Consider the following 18,855-nt stretch of genomic DNA (forward strand, 5'->3'; position numbering starts at 1 on the left):
CCCTATAGCAGGGGTCTCAGTCTCAGTCCTTGGGAGGAGGGTTCTCATTCTTTCTTTGTCACAGTGGTAACGAGGCAGATGAGGGGTCTTCAGTGAAGGACCGCGAGAGTCACCCCAAAAGTTCATTGGGCTTAAGAACGGAGATTAGAAGCAGGCCGCGCATCAGGCTGTCCCGTGCTGGCTCCATGTCAGGTCTTTGCCAAGTCCTTGCCAACTCCTTGCCAAGTTCTTACCAGGCCTTGTTGGGAACAGCCAGCATGACGGTTCAGTGGTCCCACCTGTGCTGTGTCCTGTTCTAAGCCGGAACTACAGTGGGGGAAGGGATTCTTTCTTGTGGCAATCGGAAGGCAGAATGGAAAATGAGGGGCTTCTGACGGGCTCTTACACCACCCCGTGACTGACGATTGCCCTCGAAAGATCTTCATCAGCAGGATTCCATGGTGTCGTCGTGGAGTCTTCAGGACTCGTCAAGTGTTGGCAGCAGGTCCCAGGGAAAAGAGAAGAGGAAAAGGGAAAGAAAGAGAAAACGGGAAAACTAAAACAATCACAACATATTAGTAATCACAACAAATTATAATTAAACAATAAGCAAAATACAATTAGTAAATCAATAATAGTTATTTAAATAATAATCAATATGAATCAATTAAACAATAAATTGATCAAATAATAAACCAGTATCATCAATATTAAACAGTAAAGTAATAAACCTAGTATAATCGATATTACTCAGTACAATTTTATAAACAATAAACAAAAATAATTAAAACAGCGATTAGAACAAATCATAAAAGAAAATGATGTAGAACATATCTTCTAACCTTATCATCTTCTTGTGTCTACTGTCCTGGGAACATCTCTAGTGTAAAGGATGTCGGCCAAGTGGTGTGCATTAATTATAGATGTTAATTTTGTTCATCGTTTCATCATTCTCCAATTTACAATAAGCAAGATTACTGATAAAACAAAACCAATCATAACTAAAATCAGAAGAACAACAATGGGATGACACAATTTCTTCAGGATACCGGTGGCGGTGGGTGACCACCCGAAAAGGGTATCCCACCACTTGTGCTCGGCATCACTTTTCACCCTTTCTACAACACGATGTATTTCTTGCACATGATGATGAACAGTTACCAGAGTTTTCTGTCCATTCCCCTTGATTTTTCCTAGGATCTCTATTAGATCTTGATGAAGTAATAATTGCTTTACCAGAGAAAGGTTCATCCCAATGGGAGTAGGCAGTAGCTTGTGAATCAACGTGAGATTGGATTCTAAAAGTTCATGTGAAGTAACTGGAGCTACAAAAGAAAAATCACATCCTGCAATTTTAGTAAAGTTGCAAGCACAAAAATTGGAATGATTTTTAGTAGCTACTACTGTACTTTCTATAAACACAGTATCCCAAGCGGTTCTGAAGCAGGCACACCCATTGTCTGTAGATACAAGGACTGTTTCAGAAGTCTCGTTAGGATGAATATCAAAATGACAGCTATTTTGTTCTGTCTCCAGACAAATATCTTGAGCTACAATTGCATTACCTTCACAGATAAACCCTAGTTGTTCTCAGATGGTACAGGACTCTAAATTGACAGTTTGCCATTTGTCATCAATTTGACGGGCCCATTCTCTATGTTCAGAAGGATAGAAAGTGGGTCCATCATGATTTAATCCTAGTGCAATGATAGGGAATATCAAATGCACCCAGGCATTTCTTATGGTCAACGCAAATGCTGTGGCTGTGTTTGTGTTAGGGTCATAGGTAAAATTCACTAAATTCCACCAGGATTGGAAATCTCTTTCAAAGTCAGTGGCACTGTCCCAGACTATTTTCCTAATTTCAGTGGGAAAAGTGCCTTCTTCACCTTCTCTTATAATTGAGGCAGCAACTGACTGCATCCATCATTGAGCCTGGATACGGCTAAGAGCTAAGGAAACGTTGCTTTGTGTGGCATTAAGTGCATCAATGATCAATTTGCTATTATTTACATTTATCTTTTCCCAATTTGCTAGAATGTTTGATAGCAACCACTGATGTGTTCCCAAGGCTGATAAGGACGATTGCAGTGGTTGTTGTATTTTGGTTAAATCTTTAGTTGTGGAAGCCAATTTATTCATTCATACTTCTGAATCAATACTATTTAGGATTCCCAATCCTGTTCCCACAAGACCAGTTATGTCTCTTGGCACGCGGTTTTTAGGAGGCTTCCACTGTCGCAGCCAGGTTGTCCAAGCCTGAAAAGAGGTCTGCAAAAAGGGTGAACAAGCTGGTTGTATTTCTCAGATATTGTTTTGCATCAGCAATTTGACTTGTTTAAGAGACCATAACAGATTAAACAATATCTGTTGTTGGCCAGTTTTCCTGATTCTACATGGTCCAATTTCAAAAATTTTCGGGCTAAGTGTAACCAGTGGTTGGGTGGTAGGTGTCACAACATTAACATCAAGTCCTACTCCAGTATTTGAATCAATACTTTCAACTTAAAAAACAAAAACAAAAACAAAAACAAAACAAAACAAAAAAAAAGTGCTTCAGTATTTTTGGACCAAAACCAAACTACTTCTACAGTTTGTGTTCATGTGAAATTGTGCCAACAATCCTGTATGCTTGGGTGCGTACAAACCTTTTTGTGCTTCAAGAGATCCTTTCACTTTTTCTGCATGCTACCACAATTAGTTCAGACCACGGTCACTCAGCTGCTTTCTGGCCATGGGGTTGCGGTAGGATGCAGAAAAGTATGACCAGTTTTATCATGGATTAGGTGGTCTTCATGTCCCTCGGAGTTCTTCTGAGAAAGTAAACACAACAGAATTCTGCCGCCGAGAGGCAGAAAAGTTAGAATGATGGAATTATCCAGCATGTATTTGTCCAATGCTCTTTCCCTAGAGCACCAGAGGATTCCCATGCATATTTCTTCAGAGGGGGTTTTAGCACAAGTGCTACTAGTCCTATAGTAAGAGAGGTCCACCAGAACAGGTTGGCCAGGGTCATGAGCTGGATTATTAGGATCATTTGGTACAGAGCATAGGAGTCAGTGTAGATGCAGACCAAAGAGGAATTCTGTGCTTCTCGTTGAAAAATACTCCAGACAGCTATCAGCTCCCCACTGTGTGTACTACCTTCTCCCTCTGTAATCATTTGCTCACCAGAGGAAAAGTGGAGGGCTTCTGCCCTAGATTTCCATCCTTTTCCTTCCCCTTTAGCAAAAGCATCAGTAAACCAAGAGTTTGCTGATTGTTCGGGGCAGAAAGGAGGGGTTACTTTGATTACAGAGGCAGGTTTGTCCAAGCTCTCCGTTTCTTGGATTGCTAAAGTTTTTACAGCTCCTTCTGTCATTGAGAAGAAGTTACAGTAATGTTCAACCTGAGCATACCACTTTCTCACTGAGGCCCTCTGGGCCACCCCGTCAGGAGGGGGACTCCCACTAGTGACTGTCTTAATAACCTTGAAGGGGCCTCTCAATACAATTGGTTGTTTTTGTGCAATTTTTTCTACTTCTAGGAAAGCTAAGATAACCATCAACAATCCTTTTTCCCAGGTAGTGTATCTTTTCTCAGCATCTTTGGAACCACGGGAATCAAAACCAACAGGTCTTGTCGGAGCCTCAGGACCCCGCTGCCATATGTGTACTGACAGCCCTGAGGAGGCAAATGCCCATTCCACCTGGAAAGGATCTGTAGGATGGATAGGGCCCAGTGCTTGATGAGCTGTTGCTTCAAAAATCAGCAATTGCAATGCTGACTCCTGAGAAAGACTCCAATCCCATTTCACCCCTTTCCTCAACAAGTCATAAAGGGGAACAAATGGGTCGTTCCAGTGACTAGGAAATCTGTCTGGTCTTTCTACAGGAGATACAGCTGCTATCGTTTTTGGAAGGAGAATTGCTGTAGGTTTGAGTGATTCTGGAAGCCCACAAATTCAAGGGGTCATTATCTTGGGCTTCACAGGTAATTGCATCAGGGATTCAAAGCCAGGAATTCATTTCTTTTTGTGAGTCATTTGCAGGCAAGCAGCTTTGTGCACATTTTCCAAGAGCTGGTCGGGGGGTACTAATTCTAGCTATGGGATCTCCCCTTTCCAAGGGGCTTGTTCCCCCGGCCCAAAAAGCTGCACGCTGTGTCAGGGACCATGTGTCACCTTTCTCTCCCGTTGTTAAGAAGACACCATGTCCCCAATACCCACTGGCTTCCTGTTCAGTGAATTGAATTTGATCACCACCAGTGAGGGACACCCGGAAAACATATTCTGTTTCTGATTCATGTGGAGGCTGTCCGTATTCCCTTTTAAGCTTAGCTAGCTCGGTGGCCGTGTTTAGTTGTGATGGTATGCGTTTGGTTGTGATGTGAGGTTCCAGATCATCATCACTGAGATAGTTCTACTCTGTTTTAATCAAGGGTCTCAAGTGATGGCAGCAATGTTCCCCACAATTACTTGCTGCTTCAAGTTCTTGATGAGGATAGATTTGTTTAATGTGAGGAGTTTCCTTCTCCTCAAGCTCTGTAGAGGAATCAGCATGATGTGATTTGTTAATATGTTCCTCTCTTAAGGCAGCTCGCAATGCATAGATCACATTTTTTTGCTTCATAGAACTGTTTTTGCAAAATTTCAACTAGATTTTGAAGGGAGTCTATTATAGCACGTTCCTCACTTCTTCGCTCGAAGCCATTTTCTATAGCTGCCATAAGACAAGCTCCCAAAACTGAGCAGAAGATAGTTTTATTTTTGCCCAGTTTGAATTTTGTTTCATGTTGTAATGAACACACTCTATCAATAACATTTTCTAAGTTCAACCAATTACTCTGTGCCCATTTTTCTCCTTCTGTAGAAGGTTTGGCATTGTGTTTGGCTAGTAGTGCATAAAATTCAGCTTTAATTTCAAGGCTAAGATTGTCACTCATTTTGGGAAGGGACCAAAACCACGACAGGGAGCTACAAACTTAAGTTCCACAAAACTACACAGCCCTCGCTGTGTCGCCCTTCGCTTCCCTGGCTGGGTGAAAGGACAATCATCTGCCTGGGAGGCTCTGCTTAGTTGCTTCAAGTTGTCCCTTCCTTCCCAGACCACATACACACAACAACAACAAAACAACAGTGTCCCGCCCTTTGCACTAAGGGATCCTTTATGAATTGCCAAAGACAGTATGGGTGCCTTTTCAGCTGCAACCCTTCTGTCTAGACAGAAATCCTGTCCGTGACGCCAATTTTAATGTCACGATCCGTTTCTTGCGGGGTGTCGTGATGGTTCTTTTCACCCATCCCAAAAGTGCAACAAAGGCAAACAACAAGGGACTATCAGTTAATCACAACAAATGCACCTTTAGTAGGGGCCAAAACAGTAAACGCGATAGTGGGGATCTGAAAGGAGATAAAAGGTTAGAGAGAGAACAGGGATATGGGAATAGCTACCAACACAGGCGAGATCCTCAGTGCTCCGGACGATGGGGATCCGTCTGTCGTGTCGGGGGAGTCTTCGAAGTTCTGGTCGACTCGGGGCTCCAATTATAGTCCACAGAGGAGAGAGGGGGGGAACAAGTGTAATAATGAAAGTCCATTGTAATCGCCCCGAGGGAACGGGTGAGTCCACAGAAACCACCAAAGCAAGACGAATCCAATGAAGAATAAGTCCATTTGAATCACTGAAGGGAAACAGGTCATGTCATTAGTGGTCAGACCACCAATTTCCCCTCCTCCCTATAGCAGGGGTCTCAGTCTCAGTCCTTGGGAGGAGGGTTCTCATTCTTTCTTTGTCACAGTGGTAACGAGGCAGATGAGGGGTCTTCAGTGAAGGACCGCGAGAGTCACCCCAAAAGTTCATTGGGCTTAAGAACGGAGATTAGAAGCAGGCCGCGCATCAGGCTGTCCCGTGCTGGCTCCATGTCAGGTCTTTGCCAAGTCCTTGCCAACTCCTTGCCAAGTTCTTACCAGGCCTTGTTGGGAACAGCCAGCATGACGGTTCAGTGGTCCCACCTGTGCTGTGTCCTGTTCTAAGCCGGAACTACAGTGGGGGAAGGGATTCTTTCTTGTGGCAATCGGAAGGCAGAATGGAAAATGAGGGGCTTCTGACGGGCTCTTACACCACCCCGTGACTGACGATTGCCCTCGAAAGATCTTCATCAGCAGGATTCCATGGTGTCGTCGTGGAGTCTTCAGGACTCGTCAAGTGTTGGCAGCAGGTCCCAGGGAAAAGAGAAGAGGAAAAGGGAAAGAAAGAGAAAACGGGAAAACTAAAACAATCACAACATATTAGTAATCACAACAAATTATAATTAAACAATAAGCAAAATACAATTAGTAAATCAATAATAGTTATTTAAATAATAATCAATATGAATCAATTAAACAATAAATTGATCAAATAATAAACCAGTATCATCAATATTAAACAGTAAAGTAATAAACCTAGTATAATCGATATTACTCAGTACAATTTTATAAACAATAAACAAAAATAATTAAAACAGCGATTAGAACAAATCATAAAAGAAAATGATGTAGAACATATCTTCTAACCTTATCATCTTCTTGTGTCTACTGTCCTGGGAACATCTCTAGTGTAAAGGATGTCGGCCAAGTGGTGTGCATTAATTATAGATGTTAATTTTGTTCATCGTTTCATCATTCTCCAATTTACAATAAGCAAGATTACTGATAAAACAAAACCAATCATAACTAAAATCAGAAGAACAACAATGGGATGACACAATTTCTTCAGGATACCGGTGGCGGTGGGTGACCACCCGAAAAGGGTATCCCACCACTTGTGCTCGGCATCACTTTTCACCCTTTCTACAACACGATGTATTTCTTGCACATGATGATGAACAGTTACCAGAGTTTTCTGTCCATTCCCCTTGATTTTTCCTAGGATCTCTATTAGATCTTGATGAAGTAATAATTGCTTTACCAGAGAAAGGTTCATCCCAATGGGAGTAGGCAGTAGCTTGTGAATCAACGTGAGATTGGATTCTAAAAGTTCATGTGAAGTAACTGGAGCTACAAAAGAAAAATCACATCCTGCAATTTTAGTAAAGTTGCAAGCACAAAAATTGGAATGATTTTTAGTAGCTACTACTGTACTTTCTATAAACACAGTATCCCAAGCGGTTCTGAAGCAGGCACACCCATTGTCTGTAGATACAAGGACTGTTTCAGAAGTCTCGTTAGGATGAATATCAAAATGACAGCTATTTTGTTCTGTCTCCAGACAAATATCTTGAGCTACAATTGCATTACCTTCACAGATAAACCCTAGTTGTTCTCAGATGGTACAGGACTCTAAATTGACAGTTTGCCATTTGTCATCAATTTGACGGGCCCATTCTCTATGTTCAGAAGGATAGAAAGTGGGTCCATCATGATTTAATCCTAGTGCAATGATAGGGAATATCAAATGCACCCAGGCATTTCTTATGGTCAACGCAAATGCTGTGGCTGTGTTTGTGTTAGGGTCATAGGTAAAATTCACTAAATTCCACCAGGATTGGAAATCTCTTTCAAAGTCAGTGGCACTGTCCCAGACTATTTTCCTCATTTCAGTGGGAAAAGTGCCTTCTTCACCTTCTCTTATAATTGAGGCAGCAACTGACTGCATCCATCATTGAGCCTGGATACGGCTAAGAGCTAAGGAAACGTTGCTTTGTGTGGCATTAAGTGCATCAATGATCAATTTGCTATTATTTACATTTATCTTTTCCCAATTTGCTAGAATGTTTGATAGCAACCACTGATGTGTTCCCAAGGCTGATAAGGACGATTGCAGTGGTTGTTGTATTTTGGTTAAATCTTTAGTTGTGGAAGCCAATTTATTCATTCATACTTCTGAATCAATACTATTTAGGATTCCCAATCCTGTTCCCACAAGACCAGTTATGTCTCTTGGCAGCCGGTTTTTAGGAGGCTTCCACTGTCGCAGCCAGGTTGTCCAAGCCTGAAAAGAGGTCTGCAAAAAGGGTGAACAAGCTGGTTGTATTTCTCAGATATTGTTTTGCATCAGCAATTTGACTTGTTTAAGAGACCATAACAGATTAAACAATATCTGTTGTTGGCCAGTTTTCCTGATTCTACATGGTCCAATTTCAAAAATTTTCGGGCTAAGTGTAACCAGTGGTTGGGTGGTAGGTGTCACAACATTAACATCAAGTCCTACTCCAGTATTTGAATCAATACTTTCAACTTAAAAAACAAAAACAAAAACAAAAACAAAACAAAACAAAAAAAAAGTGCTTCAGTATTTTTGGACCAAAACCAAACTACTTCTACAGTTTGTGTTCATGTGAAATTGTGCCAACAATCCTGTATGCTTGGGTGCGTACAAACCTTTTTGTGCTTCAAGAGATCCTTTCACTTTTTCTGCATGCTACCACAATTAGTTCAGACCACGGTCACTCAGCTGCTTTCTGGCCATGGGGTTGCGGTAGGATGCAGAAAAGTATGACCAGTTTTATCATGGATTAGGTGGTCTTCATGTCCCTCGGAGTTCTTCTGAGAAAGTAAACACAACAGAATTCTGCCGCCGAGAGGCAGAAAAGTTAGAATGATGGAATTATCCAGCATGTATTTGTCCAATGCTCTTTCCCTAGAGCACCAGAGGATTCCCATGCATATTTCTTCAGAGGGGGTTTTAGCACAAGTGCTACTAGTCCTATAGTAAGAGAGGTCCACCAGAACAGGTTGGCCAGGGTCATGAGCTGGATTATTAGGATCATTTGGTACAGAGCATAGGAGTCAGTGTAGATGCAGACCAAAGAGGAATTCTGTGCTTCTCGTTGAAAAACACTCCAGACAGCTATCAGCTCCCCACTGTGTGTACTACCTTCTCCCTCTGTAATCATTTGCTCACCAGAGGAAAAGTGGAGGGCTTCTGCCCTAGATTTCCATCCTTTTCCTTCCCCTTTAGCAAAAGCATCAGTAAACCAAGAGTTTGCTGATTGTTCGGGGCAGAAAGGAGGGGTTACTTTGATTACAGAGGCAGGTTTGTCCAAGCTCTCCGTTTCTTGGATTGCTAAAGTTTTTACAGCTCCTTCTGTCATTGAGAAGAAGTTACAGTAATGTTCAACCTGAGCATACCACTTTCTCACTGAGGCCCTCTGGGCCACCCCGTCAGGAGGGGGACTCCCACTAGTGACTGTCTTAATAACCTTGAAGGGGCCTCTCAATACAATTGGTTGTTTTTGTGCAATTTTTTCTACTTCTAGGAAAGCTAAGATAACCATCAACAATCCTTTTTCCCAGGTAGTGTATCTTTTCTCAGCATCTTTGGAACCACGGGAATCAAAACCAACAGGTCTTGTCGGAGCCTCAGGACCCCGCTGCCATATGTGTACTGACAGCCCTGAGGAGGCAAATGCCCATTCCACCTGGAAAGGATCTGTAGGATGGATAGGGCCCAGTGCTTGATGAGCTGTTGCTTCAAAAATCAGCAATTGCAATGCTGACTCCTGAGAAAGACTCCAATCCCATTTCACCCCTTTCCTCAACAAGTCATAAAGGGGAACAAATGGGTCGTTCCAGTGACTAGGAAATCTGTCTGGTCTTTCTACAGGAGATACAGCTGCTATCGTTTTTGGAAGGAGAATTGCTGTAGGTTTGAGTGATTCTGGAAGCCCACAAATTCAAGGGGTCATTATCTTGGGCTTCACAGGTAATTGCATCAGGGATTCAAAGCCAGGAATTCATTTCTTTTTGTGAGTCATTTGCAGGCAAGCAGCTTTGTGCACATTTTCCAAGAGCTGGTCGGGGGTACTAATTCTAGCTATGGGATCTCCCCTTTCCAAGGGGCTTGTTCCCCCGGCCCAAAAAGCTGCACGCTGTGTCAGGGACCATGTGTCACCTTTCTCTCCTGTTGTTAAGAAGACACCATGTCCCCAATACCCACTGGCTTCCTGTTCAGTGAATTGAATTTGATCACCACCAGTGAGGGACACCCGGAAAACATATTCTGTTTCTGATTCATGTGGAGGCTGTCCGTATTCCCTTTTAAGCTTAGCTAGCTCGGTGGCCGTGTTTAGTTGTGATGGTATGCGTTTGGTTGTGATGTGAGGTTCCAGATCATCATCACTGAGATAGTTCTACTCTGTTTTAATCAAGGGTCTCAAGTGATGGCAGCAATGTTCCCCACAATTACTTGCTGCTTCAAGTTCTTGATGAGGATAGATTTGTTTAATGTGAGGAGTTTCCTTCTCCTCAAGCTCTGTAGAGGAATCAGCATGATGTGATTTGTTAATATGTTCCTCTGTTAAGGCAGCTCGCAATGCATAGATCACATTTTTTTGCTTCATAGAACTGTTTTTGCAAAATTTCAACTAGATTTTGAAGGGAGTCTATTATAGCATGTTCCTCACTTCTTCGCTCGAAGCCATTTTCTATAGCTGCCATAAGACAAGCTCCCAAAACTGAGCAGAAGATAGTTTTATTTTTGCCCAGTTTGAATTTTGTTTCATGTTGTAATGAACACACTCTATCAAGAACATTTTCTAAGTTCAACCAATTACTCTGTGCCCATTTTTCTCCTTCTGTAGAAGGTTTGGCATTGTGTTTGGCTAGTAGTGCATAAAATTCAGCTTTAATTTCAAGGCTAAGATTGTCACTCATTTTGTGAAGGGACCAAAACCACGACAGGGAGCTACAAACTTAAGTTCCACAAAACTACACAGCCCTCGCTGTGTCGCCCTTCGCTTCCCTGGCTGGGTGAAAGGACAATCATCTGCCTGGGAGGCTCTGCTTAGTTGCTTCAAGTTGTCCCTTCCTTCCCAGACCACATACACACAGCAACAACAAAACAACAGTGTCCCGCCCTTTGCACTAAGGGATCCTTTATGAATTGCCAAAGACAGTATGGGTGCCTTTTCAGCTGCAACCCTTCTGTCTAGACAGAAATCCTGTCCGTGACGCCAATTTTAATGTCACGATCCGCTTCTTCCGGGGTGTCGTGATGGTTCTTTTCACCCATCCCAAAAGTGCAACAAAGGCAAACAACAAGGGACTATCAGTTAATCACAACAAATGCACCTTTAGTAGGGGCCAAAACAGTAAACGCGATAGTGGGGATCTGAAAGGAGATAAAAGGTTAGAGAGAGAAGAGGGATATGGGAATAGCTACCAACACAGGCGAGATCCTCAGTGCTCCGGACGATGGGGATCCGTCTGTCGTGTCGGGGGAGTCTTCGAAGTTCTGGTCGACTCGGGGCTCCAATTATAGTCCACAGAGGAGAGAGGGGGGGAACAAGTGTAATAATGAAAGTCCATTGTAATCGCCCCGAGGGAACGGGTGAGTCCACAGAAACCACCAAAGCAAGACGAATCCAATGAAGAATAAGTCCATTTGAATCACTGAAGGGAAACAGGTCATGTCATTAGTGGTCAGACCACCAATTTCCCCTCCTCCCTATAGCAGGGGTCTCAGTCTCAGTCCTTGGGAGGAGGGTTCTCATTCTTTCTTTGTCACAGTGGTAACGAGGCAGATGAGGGGTCTTCAGTGAAGGACCGCGAGAGTCACCCCAAAAGTTCATTGGGCTTAAGAACGGAGATTAGAAGCAGGCCGCGCATCAGGCTGTCCCGTGCTGGCTCCATGTCAGGTCTTTGCCAAGTCCTTGCCAACTCCTTGCCAAGTTCTTACCAGGCCTTGTTGGGAACAGCCAGCATGACGGTTCAGTGGTCCCACCTGTGCTGTGTCCTGTTCTAAGCCGGAACTACAGTGGGGGAAGGGATTCTTTCTTGTGGCAATCGGAAGGCAGAATGGAAAATGAGGGGCTTCTGACGGGCTCTTACACCACCCCGTGACTGACGATTGCCCTCGAAAGATCTTCATCAGCAGGATTCCATGGTGTCGTCGTGGAGTCTTCAGGACTCGTCAAGTGTTGGCAGCAGGTCCCAGGGAAAAGAGAAGAGGAAAAGGGAAAGAAAGAGAAAACGGGAAAACTAAAACAATCACAACATATTAGTAATCACAACAAATTATAATTAAACAATAAGCAAAATACAATTAGTAAATCAATAATAGTTATTTAAATAATAATCAATAGGAATCAATTAAACAATAAATTGATCAAATAATAAACCAGTATCATCAATATTAAACAGTAAAGTAATAAACCTAGTATAATCGATATTACTCAGTACAATTTTATAAACAATAAACAAAAATAATTAAAACAGCGATTAGAACAAATCATAAAAGAAAATGATGTAGAACATATCTTCTAACCTTATCATCTTCTTGTGTCTACTGTCCTGGGAACATCTCTAGTGTAAAGGATGTCGGCCAAGTGGTGTGCATTAATTATAGATGTTAATTTTGTTCATCGTTTCATCATTCTCCAATTTACAATAAGCAAGATTACTGATAAAACAAAACCAATCATAACTAAAATCAGAAGAACAACAATGGGATGACACAATTTCTTCAGGATACCGGTGGCGGTGGGTGACCACCCGAAAAGGGTATCCCACCACTTGTGCTCGGCATCACTTTTCACCCTTTCTACAACACGATGTATTTCTTGCACATGATGATGAACAGTTACCAGAGTTTTCTGTCCATTCCCCTTGATTTTTCCTAGGATCTCTATTAGATCTTGATGAAGTAATAATTGCTTTACCAGAGAAAGGTTCATCCCAATGGCAGTAGGCAGTAGCTTGTGAATCAACGTGAGATTGGATTCTAAAAGTTCATGTGAAGTAACTGGAGCTACAAAAGAAAAATCACATCCTGCAATTTTAGTAAAGTTGCAAGCACAAAAATTGGAATGATTTTTAGTAGCTACTACTGTACTTTCTATAAACACAGTATCCCAAGCGGTTCTGAAGCAGGCACACCCATTGTCTGTAGATACAAGGACTGTTTCAGAAGTCTCGTTAGGATGAATATCAAAATGACAGCTATTTTGTTCTGTCTCCAGACAAATATCTTGAGCTACAATTGCATTACCTTCACAGATAAACCCTAGTTGTTCTCAGATGGTACAGGACTCTAAATTGACAGTTTGCCATTTGTCATCAATTTGACGGGCCCATTCTCTATGTTCAGAAGGATAGAAAGTGGGTCCATCATGATTTAATCCTAGTGCAATGATAGGGAATATCAAATGCACCCAGGCATTTCTTATGGTCAACGCAAATGCTGTGGCTGTGTTTGTGTTAGGGTCATAGGTAAAATTCACTAAATTCCACCAGGATTGGAAATCTCTTTCAAAGTCAGTGGCACTGTCCCAGACTATTTTCCTCATTTCAGTGGGAAAAGTGCCTTCTTCACCTTCTCTTATAATTGAGGCAGCAACTGACTGCATCCATCATTGAGCCTGGATACGGCTAAGAGCTAAGGAAACGTTGCTTTGTGTGGCATTAAGTGCATCAATGATCAATTTGCTATTATTTACATTTATCTTTTCCCAATTTGCTAGAATGTTTGATAGCAACCACTGATGTGTTCCCAAGGCTGATAAGGACGATTGCAGTGGTTGTTGTATTTTGGTTAAATCTTTAGTTGTGGAAGCCAATTTATTCATTCATACTTCTGAATCAATACTATTTAGGATTCCCAATCCTGTTCCCACAAGACCAGTTATGTCTCTTGGCACGCGGTTTTTAGGAGGCTTCCACTGTCGCAGCCAGGTTGTCCAAGCCTGAAAAGAGGTCTGCAAAAAGGGTGAACAAGCTGGTTGTATTTCTCAGATATTGTTTTGCATCAGCAATTTGACTTGTTTAAGAGACCATAACAGATTAAACAATATCTGTTGTTGGCCAGTTTTCCTGATTCTACATGGTCCAATTTCAAAAATTTTCGGGCTAAGTGTAACCAGTGGTTGGGTGGTAGGTGTCACAACATTAACATCAAGTCCTACTCCAGTATTTGAATCAATACTTTCAACTTCAAAAACAAAAACAAAAACAAAAACAAAAACAAAAACAAAACAAAACAAAAAAAAAAGTGCTTCAGTATTTTTGGACCAAAACCAAACTACTTCTACAGTTTGTGTTCATGTGAAATTGTGCCAACAATCCTGTATGCTTGGCTGCGTACAAACCTTTTTGTGCTTCAAGAGATCCTTTCACTTTTTCTGCATGCTACCACAATTAGTTCAGACCACGGTCACTCAGCTGCTTTCTGGCCATGGGGTTGCGGTAGGATGCAGAAAAGTATGACCAGTTTTATCATGGATTAGGTGGTCTTCATGTCCCTCGGAGTTCTTCTGAGAAAGTAAACACAACAGAATTCTGCCGCCGAGAGGCAGAAAAGTTAGAATGATGGAATTATCCAGCATGTATTTGTCCAATGCTCTTTCCCTAGAGCACCAGAGGATTCCCATGCATATTTCTTCAGAGGGGGTTTTAGCACAAGTGCTACTAGTCCTATAGTAAGAGAGGTCCACCAGAACAGGTTGGCCAGGGTCATGAGCTGGATTATTAGGATCATTTGGTACAGAGCATAGGAGTCAGTGTAGATGCAGACCAAAGAGGAATTCTGTGCTTCTCGTTGAAAAACACTCCAGACAGCTATCAGCTCCCCACTGTGTGTACTACCTTCTCCCTCTGTAATCATTTGCTCACCAGAGGAAAAGTGGAGGGCTTCTGCCCTAGATTTCCATCCTTTTCCTTCCCCTTTAGCAAAAGCATCAGTAAACCAAGAGTTTGCTGATTGTTCGGGGCAGAAAGGAGGGGTTACTTTGATTACAGAGGCAGGTTTGTCCAAGCTCTCCGTTTCTTGGATTGCTAAAGTTTTTACAGCTCCTTCTGTCATTGAGAAGAAGTTACAGTAATGTTCAACCTGAGCATACCACTTTCTCACTGAGGCCCTCTGGGCCACCCCGTCAGGAGGGGGACTCCCACTAGTGACTGTCTTAATAACCTTGAAGGGGCCTCTCAATACAATTGGTTGTTTTTGTGCAATTTTTTCTACTTCTAGGAAAGCTAAGATAACCATCAACAATCCTTTTTCCCAGGTAGTGTATCTTTTCTCAGCATCTTTGGAACCACGGGAATCAAAACCAACAGGTCTTGTCGGAGCCTCAGGACCCCGCTGCCATATGTGTACTGACAGCCCTGAGGAGGCAAATGCCCATTCCACCTGGAAAGGATCTGTAGGATGGATAGGGCCCAGTGCTTGATGAGCTGTTGCTTCAAAAATCAGCAATTGCAATGCTGACTCCTGAGAAAGACTCCAATCCCATTTCACCCCTTTCCTCAACAAGTCATAAAGGGGAACAAATGGGTCGTTCCAGTGACTAGGAAATCTGTCTGGTCTTTCTACAGGAGATACAGCTGCTATCGTTTTTGGAAGGAGAATTGCTGTAGGTTTGAGTGATTCTGGAAGCCCACAAATTCAAGGGGTCATTATCTTGGGCTTCACAGGTAATTGCATCAGGGATTCAAAGCCAGGAATTCATTTCTTTTTGTGAGTCATTTGCAGGCAAGCAGCTTTGTGCACATTTTCCAAGAGCTGGTCGGGGGTACTAATTCTAGCTATGGGATCTCCCCTTTCCAAGGGGCTTGTTCCCCCGGCCCAAAAAGCTGCACGCTGTGTCAGGGACCATGTGTCACCTTTCTCTCCTGTTGTTAAGAAGACACCATGTCCCCAATACCCACTGGCTTCCTGTTCAGTGAATTGAATTTGATCACCACCAGTGAGGGACACCCGGAAAACATATTCTGTTTCTGATTCATGTGGAGGCTGTCCGTATTCCCTTTTAAGCTTAGCTAGCTCGGTGGCCGTGTTTAGTTGTGATGGTATGCGTTTGGTTGTGATGTGAGGTTCCAGATCATCATCACTGAGATAGTTCTACTCTGTTTTAATCAAGGGTCTCAAGTGATGGCAGCAATGTTCCCCACAATTACTTGCTGCTTCAAGTTCTTGATGAGGATAGATTTGTTTAATGTGAGGAGTTTCCTTCTCCTCAAGCTCTGTAGAGGAATCAGCATGATGTGATTTGTTAATATGTTCCTCTGTTAAGGCAGCTCGCAATGCATAGATCACATTTTTTTGCTTCATAGAACTGTTTTTGCAAAATTTCAACTAGATTTTGAAGGGAGTCTATTATAGCACGTTCCTCACTTCTTCGCTCGAAGCCATTTTCTATAGCTGCCATAAGACAAGCTCCCAAAACTGAGCAGAAGATAGTTTTATTTTTGCCCAGTTTGAATTTTGTTTCATGTTGTAATGAACACACTCTATCAATAACATTTTCTAAGTTCAACCAATTACTCTGTGCCCATTTTTCTCCTTCTGTAGAAGGTTTGGCATTGTGTTTGGCTAGTAGTGCATAAAATTCAGCTTTAATTTCAAGGCTAAGATTGTCACTCATTTTGTGAAGGGACCAAAACCACGACAGGGAGCTACAAACTTAAGTTCCACAAAACTACACAGCCCTCGCTGTGTCGCCCTTCGCTTCCCTGGCTGGGTGAAAGGACAATCATCTGCCTGGGAGGCTCTGCTTAGTTGCTTCAAGTTGTCCCTTCCTTCCCAGACCACATACACACAACAACAACAAAACAACAGTGTCCCGCCCTTTGCACTAAGGGATCCTTTATGAATTGCCAAAGACAGTATGGGTGCCTTTTCAGCTGCAACCCTTCTGTCTAGACAGAAATCCTGTCCGTGACGCCAATTTTAATGTCACGATCCGTTTCTTGCGGGGTGTCGTGATGGTTCTTTTCACCCATCCCAAAAGTGCAACAAAGGCAAACAACAAGGGACTATCAGTTAATCACAACAAATGCACCTTTAGTAGGGGCCAAAACAGTAAACGCGATAGTGGGGATCTGAAAGGAGATAAAAGGTTAGAGAGAGAAGAGGGATATGGGAATAGCTACCAACACAGGCGAGATCCTCAGTGCTCCGGACGATGGGGATCCGTCTGTCGTGTCGGGGGAGTCTTCGAAGTTCTGGTCGACTCGGGCCTCCAATTATAGTCCACAGAGGAGAGAGGGGGGGAACAAGTGTAATAATGAAAGTCCATTGTAATCGCCCCGAGGGAACGGGTGAGTCCACAGAAACCACCAAAGCAAGACGAATCCAATGAAGAATAAGTCCATTTGAATCACTGAAGGGAAACAGGTCATGTCATTAGTGGTCAGACCACCAATTTCCCCTCCTCCCTATAGCAGGGGTCTCAGTCTCAGTCCTTGGGAGGAGGGTTCTCATTCTTTCTTTGTCACAGTGGTAACGAGGCAGATGAGGGGTCTTCAGTGAAGGACCGCGAGAGTCACCCCAAAAGTTCATTGGGCTTAAGAACGGAGATTAGAAGCAGGCCGCGCATCAGGCTGTCCCGTGCTGGCTCCATGTCAGGTCTTTGCCAAGTCCTTGCCAACTCCTTGCCAAGTTCTTACCAGGCCTTGTTGGGAACAGCCAGCATGACGGTTCAGTGGTCCCACCTGTGCTGTGTCCTGTTCTAAGCCGGAACTACAGTGGGGGAAGGGAATCTTTCTTGTGGCAATCGGAAGGCAGAATGAAAAATGAGGTGCTTCTGACGGGCTCTTACACCACCCCGTGACTGACGATTGCCCTCGAAAGATCTTCATCAGCAGGATTCCATGGTGTCGTCGTGGAGTCTTCAGGACTCGTCAAGTGTTGGCAGCAGGTCCCAGGGAAAAGAGAAGAGGAAAAGGGAAAGAAAGAGAAAACGGGAAAACTAAAACAATCACAACATATTAGTAATCACAACAAATTATAATTAAACAATAAGCAAAATACAATTAGTAAATCAATAATAGTTATTTAAATAATAATCAATATGAATCAATTAAACAATAAATTGATCAAATAATAAACCAGTATCATCAATATTAAACAGTAAAGTAATAAACCTAGTATAATCGATATTACTCAGTACAATTTTATAAACAATAAACAAAAATAATTAAAACAGCGATTAGAACAAATCATAAAAGAAAATGATGTAGAACATATCTTCTAACCTTATCATCTTCTTGTGTCTACTGTCCTGGGAACATCTCTAGTGTAAAGGATGTCGGCCAAGTGGTGTGCATTAATTATAGATGTTAATTTTGTTCATCGTTTCATCATTCTCCAATTTACAATAAGCAAGATTACTGATAAAACAAAACCAATCATAACTAAAATCAGAAGAACAACAATGGGATGACACAATTTCTTCAGGATACCGGTGGCGGTGGGTGACCACCCGAAAAGGGTATCCCACCACTTGTGCTCGGCATCACTTTTCACCCTTTCTACAACACGATGTATTTCTTGCACATGATGATGAACAGTTACCAGAGTTTTCTGTCCATTCCCCTTGATTTTTCCTAGGATCTCTATTAGATCTTGATGAAGTAATAATTGCTTTACCAGAGAAAGGTTCATCCCAATGGCAGTAGGCAGTAGCTTGTGAATCAACGTGAGATTGGATTCTAAAAGTTCATGTGAAGTAACTGGAGCTACAAAAGAAAAATCACATCCTGCAATTTTAGTAAAGTTGCAAGCACAAAAATTGGAATGATTTTTAGTAGCTACTACTGTACTTTCTATAAACACAGTATCCCAAGCGGTTCTGAAGCAGGCACACCCATTGTCTGTAGATACAAGGACTGTTTCAGAAGTCTCGTTAGGATGAATATCAAAATGACAGCTATTTTGTTCTGTCTCCAGACAAATATCTTGAGCTACAATTGCATTACCTTCACAGATAAACCCTAGTTGTTCTCAGATGGTACAGGACTCTAAATTGACAGTTTGCCATTTGTCATCAATTTGACGGGCCCATTCTCTATGTTCAGAAGGATAGAAAGTGGGTCCATCATGATTTAATCCTAGTGCAATGATAGGGAATATCAAATGCACCCAGGCATTTCTTATGGTCAACGCAAATGCTGTGGCTGTGTTTGTGTTAGGGTCATAG

This window comes from Vidua macroura, chromosome 10 (genome assembly GCF_024509145.1).
Source record: "Vidua macroura isolate BioBank_ID:100142 chromosome 10, ASM2450914v1, whole genome shotgun sequence".
Taxonomy (NCBI): domain Eukaryota; kingdom Metazoa; phylum Chordata; class Aves; order Passeriformes; family Viduidae; genus Vidua; species Vidua macroura.